This window comes from Bacillus rossius, chromosome 5 (genome assembly GCF_032445375.1).
Source record: "Bacillus rossius redtenbacheri isolate Brsri chromosome 5, Brsri_v3, whole genome shotgun sequence".
NCBI lineage: Eukaryota > Metazoa > Arthropoda > Insecta > Phasmatodea > Bacillidae > Bacillus > Bacillus rossius.
Genome location: NC_086333.1, coordinates 79,185,723 through 79,207,128, shown reverse-complemented (window position 1 = coordinate 79,207,128; position 21,406 = coordinate 79,185,723).

Here is a 21,406-nt window from a genome sequence, read left to right as displayed (position 1 = left end):
TGAAAATATTTTTTGAAGGAGCCAGTGGCATTGCAGTTAAACCTAAAAAGTTTCAGTTCTGTAATAAATTAAATTCTCCTTATTTGTACAACCCAAAAAAAAAAGTTAAAAATGTAACTTTGGCAGCTAATCCTGCACAAAGTATGCGCTGGATATATATTTCATTTCGTGAAAATTAAACAATTGAAAAAGTCTACAAGTTTATCTGTAATTACTGTAAATATAAAATCTTGACCTGAAATGGGAGGCACCCCCATAAGCTCTGAGCACTGTGGCCAGTTTGTTCACGTAGGAAGATGGCGGCCATTTGTTTATATAGTATATATAAATGTAGTTTACTACATACTCTTGTACACAATCATTTTTTTTTTCGAGTCAACAGTCTTTATTTGTTTAATAATCATGCACTTTTCCACCACCATACATCATCACTTATGAGAAAATGCGATTTTCTTCATGTCACAATATGGCGGCGACCTGCTTCCCCCTTACGTCCCCTGGCTTCAGCAGAGATACCTACAAACTGTGTTTATGCTCCACCTGTTACTTTCTCTAATCTCTGCTGTAGGCGGGGCCTGGCCACTGGAAAAGATGTGCGGTTGGGAAAATTTTTAATATCAGGAAAAAATAGAAATTTCTTAAATATCAATAACTCAAATAGAAAAAAATACAAACATTCTTAGTTCTGAATTTATATAATACTGTATTAACAGTGTGGTGTATTGAATAATATTGTTTATTGGAATAATTGTTGGCAGTGTTGAATTAATTTGATAGCAATGAAATAAGCATGGCTGCTATGTACACATGTGTAGACGTGTGCCCGTTTTTTTTTTGTTGTTTTTTTGCAATTGAAGCGGTTTTTACGAATTTCAACACTCATACTTAGCGGCAATGCAGTTTTTTTTTATTTTTTAGAAACAAAAGATAAAATATTTTTAACTTGGTGTTTTTGGTTGTTTCGAAATTGCAGAATAGATAATCTTATAATTTTATCGTGAGTATTCCCAGCAAAGAAAAGACCACAAAAATAAAATCAAGGTTGTCAACATTTAACTTTCGAAAAGTTAACGACTTTCAGATTGCTAGTTTGCCTCTAAATCCCGCACAGCTCTCGGATTTCCAAAGAAAACAAGAGCTTCAGTTACAGTATTGAGTGGCCACTCTTTATCTTCCTCGCTTCGTGTTGCTGGAGTGTTGACTGACATACCCAGGAGCGTATCCGGTTCGAAACACGAGGAGGACAAGTGATGATAACTACGAGGACTTGCCCACCTGTTTACACCCATAATCACACTAAGCTAATATCTGTTTAATATGTTGTAGCTAGGGACAGGAAAAATTCGCGGGTTCAATGACCTCCAGTATGAACTCCATATTTCTACGTACACTCAGTCAAATGTCACCCACTCATTGGCTGCTGTCTTGTGAGACGTCCCAGCGTAGCAGCCTGTGATTCAATAAAGCTTTGGTCGGGTGTTTCTCATTGGCCCAGAGTCATTCAGGAGAGTTTTGAGCCAATAGCAGAGGCAGCACTGAGGTATAACTATATTTGTATTCCTATCGCGAAATGAATTCGCGAATTTTTCCGGTCTCTATTGATTATGATTACAGATAGAGATAAATTATTTACATTTTCAATCAATCTATTCACATGAAAACGAAAGATACCTATACAGTTAATTGCGCAAATCAAAAACTAACTCTTTTCCACGCGAATAAATAAATTGCAAATACTTTAAATAAAATAAATAATGGAGTGTCAAACGTCAGCCGTTACGAAAACTGGGGAGTGGACAGACACAAGCAGGGTTACCAGAATTCCATAGCCTCGCTGCTGCGTCATTTCTACCTCTCCCCTGCCGTCGTCCCATTCGACGGCTTGTGCGTGCGTTGGAGTGGCGTCGCCGCTGACTCACTCTCCTCCTCTACCGGTTCCCCCACCACGCACCTAACTATTCCCCTCAGGCGATCGGAATTTCCGTAACGCTCGGAAATTGAAGCCCTCCCAGGAAAGAAGGTTCACTTAGCGTGTTGTCAACAAGGAAGTAATCACAGACGAGTAAACTCGGCACGGCCCATAAGGAAACTGGGGGAGCTACCAGCCATGGCGCGTGTGCAGTGAACACTAGTCTCGGGAATATGAATGTACCTTTTAAGGCCGGTCCACACGCAACGTTTTCAGCAACGATTTACTTGCGCAGGTCACATCGTTGTGGGAAGCCTCCTTTTCACAGAGAAAAGAGCCAAACTCCCGATCGTGCATCTTCGGTTTTTTTTGTTCATTGTAAATAAATATGGCGGTGTTGATAAAAGGATACTAATGATCAATTAGGTTGGTTAGCTACATTATAAATACTTTAAAACATTGTGGACGGTTGATTTGGTTAGGATAGCTACATTAAAGATACGGAAAAAAAAAACATTAACTTCGGGGAACTTCGGGTTTTGGCTCTCTCGTCTGTGAAAAGAAGGCTTCCCACATCGTGTAGACAGGAAAACTGCGCAGTTTTGTGAACTGCGCGGAGACAGAACACGGAGAAGGAAAACTGTGGCCAAGACTCATTTATGTCCGCGCAGTTTAGTCGACCTGCACAGACTTGTCGTAGCGTGTGGACACTTCCTCCGTCTTCTCCGTACACGGGGCTCAGTTCATCCTCGGTATTTGTGCCGGAACAGGGTAATCTGTTCAACGATGACCGATTTGCGACAGTGTTCACGTGCATTTCTAACAGAGTTCATTGGTCTGTACAAGTCCTTTCCGTGTTTGTGGCGGGTCAAATCAAAAGAATACAGCGATAGGGACAAAAAAAGTCAAGAGTATGAAGCGCACTTGTGCAAAAATACAAAGAGGTTGACATCGCGGCTAAAAGAGATAAAATAAAAAAAAAATAAAAAAAAACATTAATTCTTTGAGGTCGGTATTCCGCAAATAATTGGCCAAAGTAAGGAATTCTCGCAACTGATAGGTAAAGACCTGCAAAATTCGCGGTTTCGATGGCCTTCAGGATAGACTGCACATACCCCTGTACCCTCGGGCAAATAACACAAGTTCATTGGCTGCCGACTTGTAAGTCGTCTCAGCTGGTTAGTCTTTGATTCGATCCTTCTTTGGTTGAGGGTTTATATTATAACTGGTTGAGATTCGTCCAGATGAACAGTAAGCCAATAGCAAAATTATCCAAGAGGTATGTGTGTTTGAATTCTAGCCTATCACCGAATAACCGCGAATTTTGCAGGTCTCTACTGATAGGATAAAACTTGGCTGCAAGCTGTGTTGTGTGGACACGGCTAAACTGCAACCTTTTGTTTGCGCAGTCAAAACTGAGTACAAAACGTTGCGTGTGGACCGGCAGCGCAGGTTCAGACGCGACGCGACGCGACGCGACCGGCGCGACACCGCACGATGCCTCGCGACAGCTTAACACCGTGTTGTTGTTACGTTATTTCTTCCCACATTCTTGGAATGAAATTGTCTTCGTGATACTCCTTCAAAGATGGATTATTTTTTAAAAAAAATTGATCTTTCCTGTACTAAACATAGCATGCTAAACATTAATCTGCATCCGACGCAATGTGGAGGAAAATATACAATTAAAATACTGTACAAGTGAATATTCGTTTGAATTTAACTAACAATGGAAAATATTTTTGACGTGACGTCTAATAAATCGATGAACGTCGGCTGCACGCACGAAAAAGTGTCCCGTAACGCACATTATCCCGTTACCCAGTGTCCCGTTACGCTCATTGTAAGCTTGCGCCACATTTATCTCTCTTCCACTCGATTGGAGCAACCTTCGATTTGACTTTTTCGAGGCACATTAATCTTGAAACACTCCCATTCGTTTCCTACTTTTCAAATTATCGTCCTATCAACACAGATTGCAAGAAGTTAAATAGCAAACATGTATAAAATTTATAGTTAAAATAATCTCTTCGTTAAAGTAATAAACATATTTGAATTAATGAGTGCAAATAAAAGTAAATTTATCAATTAAATTGTAGATTTCATTTCACTCCTTCTTTGTATCCATACAAATTAGTGATAATTCAATAAAAATGATCCAATTTTATTCATAAAAGAATGCAATCATTTCATCAAATTTTTGTTATGACGTTGTCACGTTAAACATCGTCCGTAAACCAACTTTACAGACAACAAATTTTTTTAACTAGTCAGCCATAAACACACGATGGCATGCCTTTGTGGACTTAATTTTTAATTACTCGCGTATGCGCAGAACACTGCAGCCACCAATCAGCTCTCGACCAGGCTATCCTAGACCCAGAGGACAGTGAGATCGCAAATGTTTCCAGTCTAAACCACGTTAAAGTCTATCCTATCATCACTTAAATTCACGAGCAATTTCAGGCCCTAATCCTAACACACGCAACAACCAATGAATTATTGAAATGTTCTCCAGTGTAACCTTGTTTTTAAAAAAAAAAAAGAACGTGACATAGTAAGTCTAGTTCCTTATTTAGATATACTTAGGGACCGGAAAAATTCGCGGGTTCAATGACCTGTAAGATGAACTCCATAGTTCTACGTACACTCGGTCAAATGTCACCCACTCATTGACTGCTGTCTTGTGAGACGTCCCAACATAGCAGCCTGTGATTTGATAAAGCTTTGGTCGGGTGTTTCTCATTGGCCCAGAGTCATTCAGGTGAGTGGTGAGCCAACAGCAGAGGCAGCACTGAGGTATAACTATTTGTGTTTTAGCCTATCGCGAAATGAATTAGCGAATTTTTCCGGTCCCTAGATATACTATGTCGAACTTCGAGCCAAAAATTTTCTAAAAATTAAAATTGAAACCTGATTTTGTAAGGATAATGGTGAAAATGACAAGTGATGTATTCCCCTAAGTGACGGGTCGTTCCAAAGGGAGCGTCCACTGAGCTGCGGAAGCGACTTGCGGCGAAGGAATGGCGTTGCTGTGTTCCGCCGACAGCGCTGCTAGCGGCACCAGTGATTCCCAGCGGCCAGCGTGGGAACTAACATTGTCCCCGTCACGGTCCCGGGCGCAGTCAGCAAGGCCATTGCTAATAGGGAGGGGCGCGGGGCCGAATATGTAGCCACGAGGAATATGCTGACAGAATTTGCAGCCAAAATGCCTATTAGTAGGGACAGGAAAAATTCGCTGGTTCAATGACCTGCAGGATGAACTCCATAGTTCTAACTACACTCTGTCAAATGCCACCCACGCATTGGCTGCTGTCTTGTGAGACATCCCAACGTAGCAGCCTGTGATTTGATAAAGCTTTGGTCGGGTGTTTCTCATCGGCCCAGAGTCATTCAGGTGAGTTGTAAGCCAATAGCAGAGGCAGCATTGAGATATAACTATTTGTATTTTAGCCTATCGCGAAATGAATTCGCGAATTTTTCCGGTCTCTACCTATTAGTTTTAAGTGGATTTCGAAAAAAGACTACATATTGGTGCAACTTAGGGAAGAAAAAAAATTCTACTTTATTATCGTTTGAACTTATTATACTTCCTTAGAGTATTATCAAAACTTCATTTCGAAATTTTTTTTGATAACACCAACCATTAGCTCAAGGATTAAATCGTCTAAGTGCTACCAAATATTTCAGATAATTAATATAGGAAAGTCATCGAAAATCCTCCAGACAAGTGATGCTGTTGTCCTGTCGGCGTAAGCGTTGTAAACAAGGTTGCCAGCAAAAGATTTTTAAGTTTTTATTGCACTTTAATTGCTATTTATTATATATATATAATTTTGAAGCATGAATACTCTTTTATAAATTTGGAGTTATACGAAAAATACATAATAGCATTATTTTCAGTACAAGAACAGTTTTTCTTTCTTTCAGAATTTAGAGAAAAACCGAGTCTAGGTCATGGAGGTATTACCTACTTCTTACTTCCATGGCCAAAGCAACCACATTAAAACGTACACAAATTTGAATTTCGCGCGTATGCCTACAGCTCACGCCGCTAGGAGCGCTGTAGTAATGCGTCTCTTGCTTCAACCATGTTAGCAGGCCTGAGTTTACTATATTGTATTTTACCAAATTTGGCAGGTACTATCTAAAACCTTTAGCAGGTACTATCTAAAACCTTTAGCCTGAATTTTTTTTTTTTTTGGTGTACCAGCCATTACTGCAATTTATTACGGAAGGGGATTTTAAAATACATCACAGCCTTTGTGGTTTGTGATTTCACGTGTTGTAACAACCCACCTTGCATCACCCAAGATAACGCGCTGCCTTCACGGAGATCTCGCAAATTTTTTTTTGATAACTTCAGGTTGGAGGGATTCATCCACCGATCCCCCCCCCCCCCCCCCCCACCTTCTGCATCAAAAAATTGTGACGCACCCCCAGAGACTGCTGCATTAAAATCGGAAGAAATATATTATATCATGGCATAGTTACTAATATTCAGCATCTTTTTTTGACGTGACGTCTAATAAATCGATGAACGCCGGCTGCACGCACGAAAAAGTGTCCCGTTACGCAAATTGTTCCGTTACGCCGTGTCCCGTTACACACGTTGTTCCATTACGCTGTGTCCCGTTACCCCCTCCCCCCCCCCCTTAGCGCCATATTATTTTTTATCTAAAGCAGGTTAGGTAAACGCCTGGGTGTCTTACTGCTATCACCAGCCACTGCAATGGAGGGGAAGAGTAAGCGAGCCCTACCGATTCTCCTTCCCTTCCCCTACCCCTGTCACGAGCAGAAGCTATAAGGTTGTGACGCCCGTGACGGGTCCCAAGTTTTCAAATATCTTACACCTATTGTATTTAACCAGCGCGGTAATTATAAGCAGGTGTTGACTGCGCTTCCAAAAGTGTAAGGATCGCTGTGTGTGAATAGAATTGAAACGACATGGTGTCATGTAACTCTTCAAGCTAAAGCTAATTGTTTCCAGGAATAGATCAGTTCTGCCGAAACCCAACCCTTTTTATTCCTTTTTTTTTTTTTGTACAGTCGATATTCGAGCATGATTTATGATTTTGAGTGGACGTAAACAAGGCACTTGGATTGATAAAAATATCTTTAATTAATTTCTTACTTCATCACTCAAACAATTTTTTTTATTAAAAACAAATTATACCATTACAATATTTAAGTTAAGTACCGAAAACTGCTAAAATAGCACTATTTTACACCTTAAAATCCAAATTTTTTCCGGGGGTGGACCCATGTTTCTTAAGACCCCCATACACAAATCCTGGCTACGCCACTGCAGTCCTCTGGAATGATGCACAGTCTTCTCGTCGTCACAGGACAACTGTGAAATTTGAGCGGTGACCGTAACATTATATGGCCGAGAAATGAAGATAAAGGTGTAATGCAAGTATTACTCTGAAAACATGCGTTTTAGCCATTTTAACTCTTCGAAAAATACGGTTTAAAAACTTAATCCGAAATCAAAAGTACTTTTCGGCCCTCAGCGAACTCTTAAATGCTTTTCGTCAGCAGACCCCACTCTGATATCTCGAGTAGTTTTGAAATCGCGTTGTTTTTCCTGAAGCTCTGCGCACCGCTTGTGTGCCCGGGTAGGCTCCGGAATCGTTATTTTTTTTATGATGATTGTAACTGTCACAAGAGGGACAGAAGGCAGGTGGAGAGGCTATAAGGGCGTGTCCAGAATCGTAGAGGAAGAAGGGGTGGTACCGCAGGGGGCAGGGCAACTAAACGCGAGGGGGCAAGCCTACAAGTGGGAGGGAGGAGGGAGAAATAACTATATGATTTTTTTTTTTTTTTTTAACACGGGGAAGGAGGAGAAAACTCGATGATGGTGAGAACGACAGGGTAACGGACTGTCTTGGACGAGGAGCAAGGCTCAGACTAGAAGGAGAATGAGAGAGACAGGGTGAATGCTTGCCACCCGGTTGCAGCAGTCTTCCAAATTCAACAGATACAGGGACGTAACCAGATGGGGGCGGGCGCCGCGTTTGGGAGGGGGGAAGGGGGCGCTAAACTGGCAGAGTGATTTTTACTATAGATACTTACTTGTATATCATTGTAAAAAAAAATGGTTGTCTGTAAAGTCGGTTTAAGGACGATAGTTTAACGTGACAACGTCATAACAAAACATTGATGAAATGATTGCATACTTTATGGATAAAATTGAATCAATTTTATTTTAATAATAAAAGAATAAATACTTGAAATGATACTAGTAATCAGATTTTTAAAATGCAAGAATAATTAACCTTTATTGCCGAAATTGTTGTTGTAATAAGCAATGAAAACCACATTAACTTTTCACTTCACTTTATAAACAGTCGAGTGGAAGAGAGATAGATGCGGCGCAAGCGTACAATGAGCGTAACGGGACACAGCGTAAAGGAACAATGTGCGTAACCGGACACAGCGTAACGGAACAATGTGCGTAACGGGACACTTTTTCGTGCGTGCAGCCGGCGTTCATCGACTTATTAGACGTTGTCACGTCAAAAAAAAAAGGTTGGACGGCAGACGAACTGAATTATTTAACGTAATAAAAACTATGTTTTATGGAAATCTGTTTCTGGGCATTTTTAAAAAATGTTTACTGCTTATTGCGTGCATGCAGGGCCAAAATATGGGCTAAGGACATACAACTTGCGAGCACCGCGTCCAGAGATGACTTGTGTCGGTTGAAAGCCACGCGCAACTCTCAAGCCACGCCCCCCCCCCCTTCCCCCCCTTCACCCTCGGCAACGGCTAAACTTAGATTTGCGCCCCTGCCCCTCTCCATTACCTAATGTAGCCAACAACATTTGAAATCTCACAATTAAAAAAAAAAAAAATTGCTGATATTGATTGAGCACGTTAGTGTGATCATAACAGTAAACATCATCTACAACTTGTAAGGTTTCCAATACATCCTGTTTAAAGCAACATACTTTTAATTTTGACCCTCCGTCAGAAATTTAAATCAAATACCTACTCCAGTGGTGGACACAAAAGGCGGGTTGGGGGGGGGGGGGGGGTGAATAGTTGGGATATATCAACCCCCTACCCTCAAAGTTACGTTTATATTTTGTTGTAAAATATCATGTAACGACTGTATGTTACTGTGAGAGAAATCACGTCATCTATGGCTGCTATGTCGATGTGTTAGTGACAACATAATGTAAGTTTTTTTTGAATACGCGTATTAAAATTTAAGTTTTTTTTTTATAAATATATATCTCTTTTTTTCTCCTTAAAATATGTCCCTCCCCTTCCGAAACTACTCAGCGCACTGGTAGATAAAAAAAAATGGGGGGGGGGGGTTATAGTATAAGTCCCCCCTCCACCGAACCCTGAATAATTGTCATATTTACTCCTAATTCCTAATGATAGTTCTCCAAACTTATCAAAGAATTATTTGACTGCTAAGCCATTGATAATAGGACGCTTCTGAACCAGAAATAAATCCCAAAATGTACTAAGATTGTATTATGAAACTGAACTTGGCCGTCTTCGACTCGGAGACGACTGAAGGAACGGTCATTACCACGTGATCCAAGTGGCGGAACCAAGGGGGGTCACCAGGGGTAAGTACCCCCCCCCCCCCCCCCCGCGAAATACCAGTTGTCTGCTACATTAATATTGCCGACAAAAATGATTGTTTCTGAAACCAATCAAATATTTTAATATAATTAATGAATTTCTCTTGTAGAATCATAAAATCTGGTGGTTGGATGTTATGTGTAGTGTGAGTAGATAGACATTACTTTCTCTGGCTATTCTGAAATCCTAGAGTGCCCCCTCCGAGGCAGTGGCGTAGCCAGGATTTGTGTATGGGGGGTGTTAAGAAGCATGGCCCCCCGTATTAAAGCAGGGGGTCCGGGGGTCCTCCCCCGGGAAAATTGGGATTTTAAGGTATAAAATAGTGCTATTTTAGCAGTTTTCTGTACTTAAATTTAAATATTGTAATGGTAGAAATTTTATTAATTTTTAATATGAATTTTGTTTGAGTGATGAATAAGAAATTTAATTAAAGATTTGGTGCTAAGGGGGGGGGGGGGGTTGAACCCCTAAACCCCCCCCCCCCCCTGGCTACGCCCCTGCTCCGAGGCGAACCTCTGGATCCGCCACTGGGCGGTAACGGTTGCGGTTGTCGCCGGGGAGGGAGCCGCGCGCAGGCGCGACAAGATGGCGGCGCCGCGCCGCGAGGGTTGCAGCGGGCGAGGCGGGTGTGAAAAGTGCGTGTCCGGGGTCGTCGCCCGCGCCCAAGGCCGCGCGGGCAGCTGCCCTTCCCGCCGCGCGAGGCGAGGCAGGGCTGCCAACCCCGGGGTGGCGACAGTCCTGTCCTGCCCTGGGGGGGACGCACCACAACGCCGAAATGCGATTTTTGACTGGGAGTTTTATTAAAACACTGCCCATACATAACGTTTACCTTTGTCTTTGTAAACTTTGGTTCAAACCATCCGCCACAGATGGCAGCACCGTGGTTGTTACACATTTCCGTTCCATGACTTCCGCTGCCTTCACTAAAACTAAGATGTCACACATAGAAAAATCTGAACGCTCATAAGACTGCAGTAGGTTCGTTGATTGGTCCTCTTGATCCTTTGATTTCGGATGGCGTGGACAGTGGTTCGAATACATCGGTTAATTTTAACTTTCTGACCCAATGCGTCCTTTGGTAGCAGTTTCCGATTCCTTTTCTAAAAAAGACATGTTCTCTTGAACAGAAATCGTCTTGTGTCTCTTTGGCTTTGCCTTACCGAACAACTAAAATACTGTTAGCTCCCCCGCCTTTCCCAAGTTATTTGAATGTTGAAAACTTAGCTGCGTACTCCTTTACAATGCACGAAAACAATAAACAGAAACCATGGAAAATGACAAGTATATAGATAGGGCCTATGTATATCTTCCCTGTGATTGGCGGCCATCTGCAAAGAGATGCCATTGCCATACTTGGTGTATTTGCCTCCGCACTGGTGGATGGCTGCCGACAGTAGACCACTACCTAAAAATATAACTCGATCCGTCACGGAACACGGATAATGCTGCGGTTGTTTTGACACACGGCTAGAACCGAAATCCCTTCGCGATAAGTACACGCCCCCTACCAGGACCATCACCAGAAATGCGAGTTAGAAAAAAGGGCGGGAAGGTGGGAGGTGGCCCCGCTGAGTTACGAGATCACGGGTTCACCCCGGTAGTAGGCCAAAGATTACATTTTATTTTTAACGAAATTCATTGGAAACATTAAAGTTATGCCATAGGCGCAGTTAATGTTTACAATTATGGCTCGTAAATTATACAGGGTTTGGAATTTTATTTTTTATTTTTTAACTGTGGGCTTTGAAAAGTTGTTCTTTAAGGGTGCCTCCCATTTCTGGTCAAGATTTTATATTTACTGTAATTAGAGATAAACTTGTAGAAATTTTCAATTGTTTAATTTTCACGAAATGAATAATATTTACAGCGCATTCTTTTTGCATAATTATCTGCCAAAGTTACATTTTTAACTTTTTTTTGGGTTGTACAATGAAGGAGAATTTAATTTATTGCAGAAATGAAACTTTTTAGGTTTAACTGCATTGCCACTGGCTACTTCAAGAAATGGTTTGAATTTATTTCGGAAAATAGTAATTAATTTTACCTGGCATTTCAAAATTCTCAAATTTGTTACGATTTTGACAGCCAAGAAACATGAAAGAGTTTTTGTGATAGAAAAAATGATATGCAAACCATATCATGAAGTAGCCAGTGGCATTGCAGTTAAACGTAAAAAGTTTTCAGTTTTGAAATAAATTAAATTCTCCTTATTTGTACAACCCAAAAAAAACGTTAAAAAATGTAACTTTGGCAGCTAATTATGCAAAAAGTATGCGCTGCATATATTTTTTTCATTTCGTGAGAGTTAAACAATTTGAAAAAGTCTAAAAGTTGATCAGTGAATAATATAAATATAAAATAATGACCTGACATGGGAGGCACCCCCATATACCGGGGAAGAGACCCGGCGGAATTATTAGCCCCCCCCCCCCCCCCCCTAAGTGGGTTCTCGGCGGCGCTGACCCTAGCTATGAAACTGAAAGAAGATACCCAGATAAAAATTCAGACGTGTTTATATTAGCGGGAGGGGTGGGTACGAAATAAAATTAGGAACAATTTCTAATTTGAATTTTTTTCCTAACCTAACTTTAAAATTAAGGGTCTATTCGGTAGGGGTCCGGGTTAGGGGAGGGACCTAGGCGCGTCTCAGGCCGAAGCCTATACTCCTAGTCATGCTGTGATCATAACCATGCAGGGAGAAGGTCGCATGCATCGTGTGCTAGGAGGGGGATTGGCCAGCCATGCATGTTTTCCCTATCTCTGATCGGCATCCCTTGTGAGAGTTTGGAAGCAATGCAAAGATGGTCACGTTTACTACGATGCATTCATAATCCCTTCAGGCTAGTATTCAGATGCACTGATATTTTGCAAAAAAAAAAAATATTCGTAACCTCGGTGAGGGGGAAGGGGGGGCCCTGGCAGAAGCCACAGCGACGTGCCAGGGGAAAAGGAAGCCTTCTTTTCACAGACGAGAAAGCCAAAACCCGAAGTTCCCCGAAGTTCATGCTTTTTTTTCCCGTATCTGTAATGTAGCTATCCTAACCAAATCAACCGTCCACAATGTTTTAAAGTATTTATAATGTAGCTAACCTAACCTAATTGACCATTAGTATCCTCTTATCAAAACCGCCATATTTATTTACAATGAACAAAAAAAAAAAAAACCAACCGAAATGCACGATCGAGCTTTTGGCTCTCTCGTCTGTGAAAAGAAGGGGTTCGGCCGCGGCAGACATCAGACGTGTTCCCTGCAGGGCTGGAGGGGAGGGGGGAACTCAAGATGGCCGACGCCCTGGCGGGGGCGGAATGCGAAGCAGATGTGACCCGGAAGCAGTCGGCTCGTACAGAGACTCGTCTGGCTGCAAGTGCCGCTGCATGTCTCTCCCCCGGCCCCCGAGACGGTCGAGGCGACAGACTAGCAGGACTGTCGTGCCGTGTTTCCCAACCATACCGGTTCACAACAGCGCATGGCGCAACAGCCAACGAGAGTAGAGTAGGATGCAATTTCCGCGGGACTAGAGAACTGTCTATATTTATAAATAATATTGTTAGAGACCGGAAAATTTGGCGAATCCATTTCGCGACAGGCTAAAATACATATAGTTATACCTCAGTGATGCCTCTGCTATTGGCTCACAACTATCCTGGATGACTCTGGGCCAATGAGAAACACCCGACCAAAGCTTTATCGAATCACAGGCTGCTACGTTGGGACGTCTCGCAAGACAGCAGCCAATGAGTGGGTGGCATTTGACCGAGTGTACGTAGAACTATGGAGTTCATCCTAGAAGTCATTTTTCTGGTCCCTAAATATTGTGGCAAGAAATTTTCGAGGTATTTCAATGCTCAGGTGAATATTGATATTGGCTTATAAAAAGTCTAGCCAGGGCTCCCTGCGATCGCCGCCGGATGAGTGCAGGCACTTCCGGGCCTTAATCGGCTGTAAATCTGTCGGGACGAGGTACGGCAGGTCGGAGGGTAGTCCGAGGAGACGAGGACATCCAGAGGAGTGATTCTGAAGAGTGGCGGTCGGCTAGCCTGTTGGCGAACGGTCTGCCGAATCAACGCCAAGTAGGTAGTAGTACGGGAAGAATCCGTGAAAGATTGAACGGTGTCCCGCTGAGGTTTCCTCCAAGGCCCTGGATTCTGATTGGGTAGGACCCGTACTTGGTAGTGGTGCTCCGATCGCTTGGAGCAGACTCCAAGGGTTCTCTAGCCCTTTGAGGAGTCGACGTGGTGAGCGACGACACAGCTCCGGTGCTAGCCTGGACAGCTGACAGAGATTTGATAGTCCTCCACCGGACCACGGGTTCGCTGGGTGTTTTGAGGGGTCCCAGCGTGATGTGGGATATCGGGGAAGGCGCCAGCAGTGCTGATAAAGTCTCAGGGCTCAGGACACAGCCAACTGTCTGGTCAGCTGAGTGCGGTAGAGGGGCTGAGGCGGTGACTATGCTGGGTTGGTGGCCCCAGCCGCTGGTCTAATACCCTCCCGATCAAACAAGGAGCGATCCCTCACAGTACTGTTACTTAAAAAGCTCTGGAATGTATAAACAAGAGAACTGGAATGTTACTCCCACCCTACCCTATTAGGGCGCATATGTCGGAGGGGAACATGAGAATGCCGGCCGTAAGGTCGGAACAATATGCTTATAAAAAGTCCTAGCCTCTGGACACAGCTGAAACTCTAACACCATCCCGATCAAAAAAAAAAGTGGGAGCGATCCCAACACAGTTCTGGTTATGAAAATTTTTGACGTGACAACGTCTAATAAATCGATGAACGCAGGCTTCACAAACGAAAAAGTGTCCCGTTGCGTACATTGTCCCGTTACGCTGTGTCCCGTTACGCTCATTGTACGCTTGCGCCGCATCTATCTCTCTTCCACTCGACTGTTTATAAAGTGAAGTGAAAAGTTAATGTGGTCTTCATTGCTTATTACAACAACAATTTCGGCAATAAAGGTTAATTATTCTTGCATTTTAAAAATCTGATTACTAGTATAATTTAAAGTATTTATTATTTTATTATTAAAATAAAAATGATTCAATTTTATTCATAAAGTATGCAATCATTTCATCAATGTTTTGTTATGACGTCACGTTGAACTATCGTCCATAAACCGACTTTACAGACAACCAATTTTTTTTAAATGAGGTTGTGTAGGCTGACTCCCAAACTACCCTTAAAGGGCGCTGACACGGGAGGGGAGGTGATAGGATCAGCCGGCCTTCTGATTGGAAATCACTGCTTATAAAAAGTCACTCGTAATTAATGTAAATAAAAATATAAATGTTTGGTATTTAATATAGTTATTTACTAACACCGCCAACATATTTCAGATTAAGTGCATCGCGAAATTTCATTGGCCAAAATCAACAGTAAGATTTCGATTGTGAACCGACTTGGCACAGATCGTGATCTTGGCCTGCTGTGCGCTCGCTTATGTTTTTTTTTTTTAATGATTCGTTTTCTGTACCAGCGGCCACTTGCAGTTGTTTCACATTATCAATCATAGAGTGCAGCACTGTGGGTTTACTCGACAGATTTATACAAAATAGATATTAAAAGAAGATAAATTTCATGAATAAATTTGTTCCAGTTATATATGGGCCGAACCTTTTATTTTCACGCCTACTCACTTTTATAATTTTTTTATTTATGTTTTGGTTACTTGAAAGCAATTTAAAAGGCCTGTTCTGTCAGGACGTGATTGTAAGGCCTTTTGTTTAGAAAAAAAAAATGACAGCTTCCATAACAGCCTCAAGACTTATGTTTCTGCAGCAAGACAGAAAAATAAAGCTACACGTCACTAAGCGTGCTGGAGACAAAAGTCAGTTTGTTTTGTAATATGACATACCACATACAGACAACTGTATAGTCGTAACTTACCTTGTGACCCCTTCCCTCCAACACCCTCTCCTACATACCAACGAGAACGCTGTATGGAAAATATTTTACATCATCGACGCATGTAGCAATTGTGTTGGTTGTTGCTGTTTTGGTTGTCCTAAAGACTCTCAATGAACGTATCAATTATCAAACCTAAGTCCATTATAGACTCCAACAAGTACAGTTGCTGGAAGTAGATGATAAGATGATGTAACATATGTGCTAGTGCTTATGTAGTTCACTGCTGTACCAATACAATTTCTCTGATATAGAATATAAACCGGGCATATGTCGTTTTGCCTAATTTTAGGCAAAACGCCGTTAGGCAATTCGCCGTTAGGCAAAACGCCGTTTGGCAAATCGGAGTTAGGCAGAACGTCGTTAGGCAAATTGCCGTCAGGCAGAACTCCGTTAGGGAAAACGCCGTTAGGCAAAACGCCTTTAGGCGAAATGACTTTAGGCAAATCGCCTGTTACTCATATACACCTCCATAAGTCATCATTAATAAAGTCTTAGTTGGCAGAAACAAATTTGATGCTGTTAAATTGCGAGTGATAATTATTATTGCTAATATAGTATGCATAGTTGTAATGGGAAGAGGAGGACTAGTGTACTCACACAGACACGTGTGTCTTTTCAGGTCGTCACTACGGGTAAATATATTTTAACAACCACATTAACAAAAAAAAAAGACAGTCAGCTGATAAGAACACGCCAAGAAAAATTAAACAAACATTGACAAAAAATAAGCATAATATATTATATGTGCTTGTGGACTTTTTATACTTAACATATTCTAACATAACCTTGACAGACTTGATCAGTTCCGAAAGCATGGAAAACGAGAGATTTCTAAAAATAAAAACACACAACTCGGACAGTAAAACTAACGTACAATTCTTTAAATTAATGCGATAATTATTGTTTTTTTTCAAATACATTTCAAAACTAAGAAATATTTTTTTGCAAAACTCCGTTCCCCCGGAGAAACCCCCGGAATGGCCACCGCATGGGGAGCCCAAGAAAAGAAACGGGCTCCCCATTTGGAAGCCACCTGGAAGGTTTTTTTCTGTTCCACCCACCGTTTCTTTCGGTAGCCTGACTTGTTGCAAGGGATTGTATTCCTACCAGAGAAAATGCCACCATTTTATCTGGGCAATCCGCCTTGGAGGAGCCGGGGCGCGAACCCGGGTCCTACAAGTCACAAGGCAGGCGCTCTACCACCAGAACCAGAGTGGTAGAGCGGATACTTGCAGTCTTCTTAACACTGACATGATGTTATTCCACGAGTTTACTGTAGTTTGGTTTGTCATTAACACGTACTTACTTCTGGCAGTTCATTTGAAAAGTAATCATGTACCTACCTATGTGGGGTATTAAATTAAATATATTGAGCACTCGCCAGGGATGTATGACGTCATAACTCGGTAACGAGCGAGGTTATAATTTCAATCTCATCCGTCCATTCGTCAAAAGTATGAAGTTACGAAACTTTTGATGGATTAAATTTGTCTGGTGATACGATTGGCCGCAGTTCATGTTATTGACGGACAGACAAAGCAAAGGAGATAGAGTCGCAACTCAATGCTATAATTAACGCTGTTATTTCAGCGATCTGTGCTGCGTTTATAAGCAACATTACAACTGATGAGTCATTGCTGGGAATATTCACCATTTAAGATTATCTATTTTGCAATAAGTAACAACAAAACTCTTCAGATATCTTTTGTTTCAAAAATTAAAAAAACTGCATAGCCGCAAAGCATGAGTTTTGATAATCATAACCTCAGTTTAAAAAAAAAGGCGGTTGTCTGTAAAGTCGTTTTACGGACGACAATTTTACGTGATAACGTCATAAGAAAACATTGATGAAAAATTGCATACTTTTTAATTTTCAAATATTATTTAATGTTTTTGCAAATTTAATTTAAATAATTTGTTTAAATATAATCACGAACAATTAGTTATAGAAATAAACTGAAATGATATCAATGTCAATAAATTGTTATTTTGAAATGCGAAATTGGACAAATAAACCATATTCATTTAAATTGCTGCTTTTAAAAAGCCCGCCTTAACCTGTTTGATATTGTAGATTTTCTCGCACGGTGGTTGGTCGGTTCAACTTGTCATTGCGTCTCTATCGCTTGTTCCGCGCTCTCGCTTTCACGCTCGGCTCAGGCAGAACGTGACAATGAGTCATGCTTTTTCGTGCGTGCAGCCGGCGTTCATCGTTTTGTAAGACGTTATCACGTCAAAAAAAATTAAAAACACGTGTACGCGTCTGCACATTAGCGCCCGGCAGCCATGCTTATTTCTTTGCCACCTATCCCTACTAATAATATAAATGTGAATGTAAGTTTGTTTGTTACGCTTTCACGCTAAAAATACTTAACCGATCATCATGAAACTTTGTACCCATTTTCTTGGAGGTATTAGAAGTAACATAGGGTACTTTTTATTGAAAAAATTTTTTTTTACGAAATATAAAAAAATGTTTGTCATCTAGCTACTTTAACGCCATCTAGCATTCCAGTTATGAAGTTACAACCCTGAGTACTGTAATACTGTTGCACTGTATTATCGACGGTCAAAATTCAAAATTATTTATTTTTGTTACAGAGAAATATATTGTATCGTTTCATTTCTATTGTAATGATATCTGATACTTATTTAATGGCTTCAATGCGAGCGAAGCCGCGGGTAAAAGCAATTATAATCAATACGCCACTCAGATGAAAGAGCATTCCGTAAATTCTGAAACATGATTTTTTGTAGAATTCCTTTTTTTTTTAATTTTAAATTAGGTTTTTTTTATATATATTTGAAACTTAATTTATGATGCTGGCATTCCTCAGTCACCACAGCCCTAGTGTAGCAGCCGTACTCCGCCGGTTCAGTGGCGCCCCTGCAGCTCCGGCCGGCAGCAGTCACTCCCGGCTCCTGGCCCGACCTTGGCGACCCACGCGCGCGCCGCCGCCGGGGGCGGCCCAGCCTCGCCGCCCCCGCAGCAGGGTGGCATGCACTCCGCGCATCTCGCCGAGTCACCCGCACTCAGCTCCCTCCGCCCACCCGGCCCAGTGGCGGAGCCAGAGGTTCACCTCGGAAGGGGGGGGGGGGGGGGGCACTCTAGGATTCCAGAGTAGCCGGAGAAAATATGTCTTAAGATTACTACATTTGTGTTTAATCTACTCACACTACACATAACATCCAACCACCAGATTTTATGATTCTACAAGAGAAATTCATTAATTATATTAAAATATTTTATTGGTTTCAGAAACAATCATTTTTGTCGGCATTATTAATGTAGTAGACAACTGTTTTTTTTTGGGGGGGGGGGGGGGGGGTTACTTGCCCTGGTACCCCCCCACCCTTGGATCTACTCAGGATATCCGAGTGGGGTATGTCTACGAAGTGCATTTAGGAATTCACCGAGGGCAGAAAAGTACTTTCGAGTTCGTATTAAGTTTTTAAACTGTCCTTTTAGAATAATGAAAATGGCTAAAAAGGCGTGTTTTGGGATTAATTTTTAGGCGTAAAAACAACCAGAAAAGATTCTTGAAAGCACTTTAAGGGACAGGCGTTACACCTTTACTTTCATTTCTCCGAAATGTTACGGTCACCGCTCAAATTTAACAGTTTTCCGGTTTCGACCAGAAAACTGCGCGCCAGTTGACGGTTTTTCGCTTAGAGACTACACCACGCTCATCATCCCGCCTCACTGACACACATACTGCGCCCTTAAGGGGGCAGTATCCAGATTGTTTTCCTACTAATGTTTAGTGTTTTGTTCCAGGTCACTGGACAGGCCTCCTCGATGGCAGTAGTATGTAAATGGGGCTCCGGAAACTGGGTCCGGGGCGTGGTGTGTGGTGGAGCCGACCGCCATCTTGGATTCTGACGTCACGGCGGCCATCTTGGATGGTTGTGACCTTGACCTTGACCCCGACGGCCATTTTGGATCCGCCATTTTGGATGACGTAATTGTGTTCTCGAACATTCCAGCATTGGGTTTTCCGCCATTTTGAATTATGACGTCACCGTTGCAATTTCCGTTACGGCCGCCATCTTTAACTTTTTTATTTATTATCCGATTTTAACGAAATTTTTTTTAAAAATTATAAAAAAATTCACTTAATAAATTTTAATAAAATATTTATAAAAAATTGTACTTTTACGACACGGAGTTCGGAGTCCTCGGTTTGAACCCGCTGGAAACCTGTGTTCCTGATCCCGTGGCCTGCGAACCAGTTTGAACCGGAGTCAACGAACCAGTTGGAACCGGAGTCGATGATACAGTGTGTGTGGCATTAAAGACTTTGCTTGTGAAAATGCTTGATTCCTTAACCTAATGTGTATTTGTGTAATTTTTATAAATAAATGTGCAAAACTTGAACTCGTATGTTTTTTATTTCTACAATTTTTAGGTACCTAATAAAAAAAATTTTTAAATACAGACAATATTTTGACTCATGTAGTATACCAGTAGATTACAGGTATATAAGCGAGGTTCAGACGACTGGACCCACAGTTCACCTCTGGTCGCGGTGCAGTACGGACGTGCTCTCTCCAGTAAGTTTCGTGAGATTTAGAATAGAATGTTTACCGACAGCAGCGGGGACCTCGATGGCAGCAACGATGATGGAGTCGGAGATCCCGATACCGGCTGCAGAGGAGACCACGGCGGCGGTGGAGATCCCGATACCTGCTGCAGAGGAGACAACGATACGTGCTGTTCCATCATCAGCATTCCAGACTTCAATTAATGAAGAGCGTACAGCGCATCAATGCAAATATTGTGACGCATCTTTTACAAAACCTACGAATGCGCGCAGACATGAAAGAGGCAGTTGTCCGAATAATTTACTGAAACGAATACAATTTCAGTGCAATAAGTGCGGTAAACTAATTTCACGTCTCGACAGCTTACATCGTCATTATAAAAATTGCTCCGAGAAAGCTAATTGCGAGTATAATGAACATTGTTATTGTTTTGACTCATGTGTTGAACAAGCTAATGGGAATATATAAGTGAGACCCTGGTGATATGGACTTCAGTCTGTCTCTGGCTGCGGTGATGAACGGCTCGGATAGTTAGACTTGTATAACATAATGGACCAGTATCTATCTATTCTTGAGAACTCGATGGCATCATTACCAGTATCAACACCAACCTGGATCGAAGGTCTACCATCATCAGTGCAGAGCACGATGACAACGACGTCTACAGCTACACCTGCTCTCTCAGCACAACAGGAGATTTCGACGCGTGCAACATCTTCCGCAGAGCAGACCTCAACGGCTTCAGAAGTTAACATGTCATCAGTGTTACAATGGTTGTCAACAGTTCCAGTGGCATTGATGAAGGAAGGTGCATCCAACGGTGTTCCATCACCCGGCTGCACGTACTGCGAGAAGATCAAAAACTTGAAATTACGTGATTATGTAATACACAATTGTAGTAATAACTCTGACCGCATTAAATATCAGTGCAACAGATGTTTAAGCAAGTTTGTACAATATGGAAGATTAAAACGGCACCTCAGGAATTGTGATAGACTGGCTGTACAGTCATCGGAATCAAGCTGTATATTTTGTAACAAAACATTGGTAAATATTCAAAGTGCACAACGACACGAAATATATCACTGTCCTTTTAATGAAGTCGATAATTTGGCTTTGTGTGAAAATTGTGGTGTACCAATATGTCGACCTGATAAACTGAATAGACATTTAAAGTCATGTATAGTAAGAAGACTGTTTCAATCGAGAAATCCACAAGACTTTAGTAATTTGTCTGTGTATTGTTTTGTACTTGTAGTAGTGTTGTATTTATGTAATAAAAGTTTTTTTTAATAGAACTTGCGGTGTTTTTTATTTTCTCAAACCTGTCACTTTAGTGGTACTTTTTTAAAATTAAAGTTGTTTTGTATCGGCCAGGGATCGAACCAAGGACCTTATTCGATCTAATCAATCAGTATATATATTACAAATTT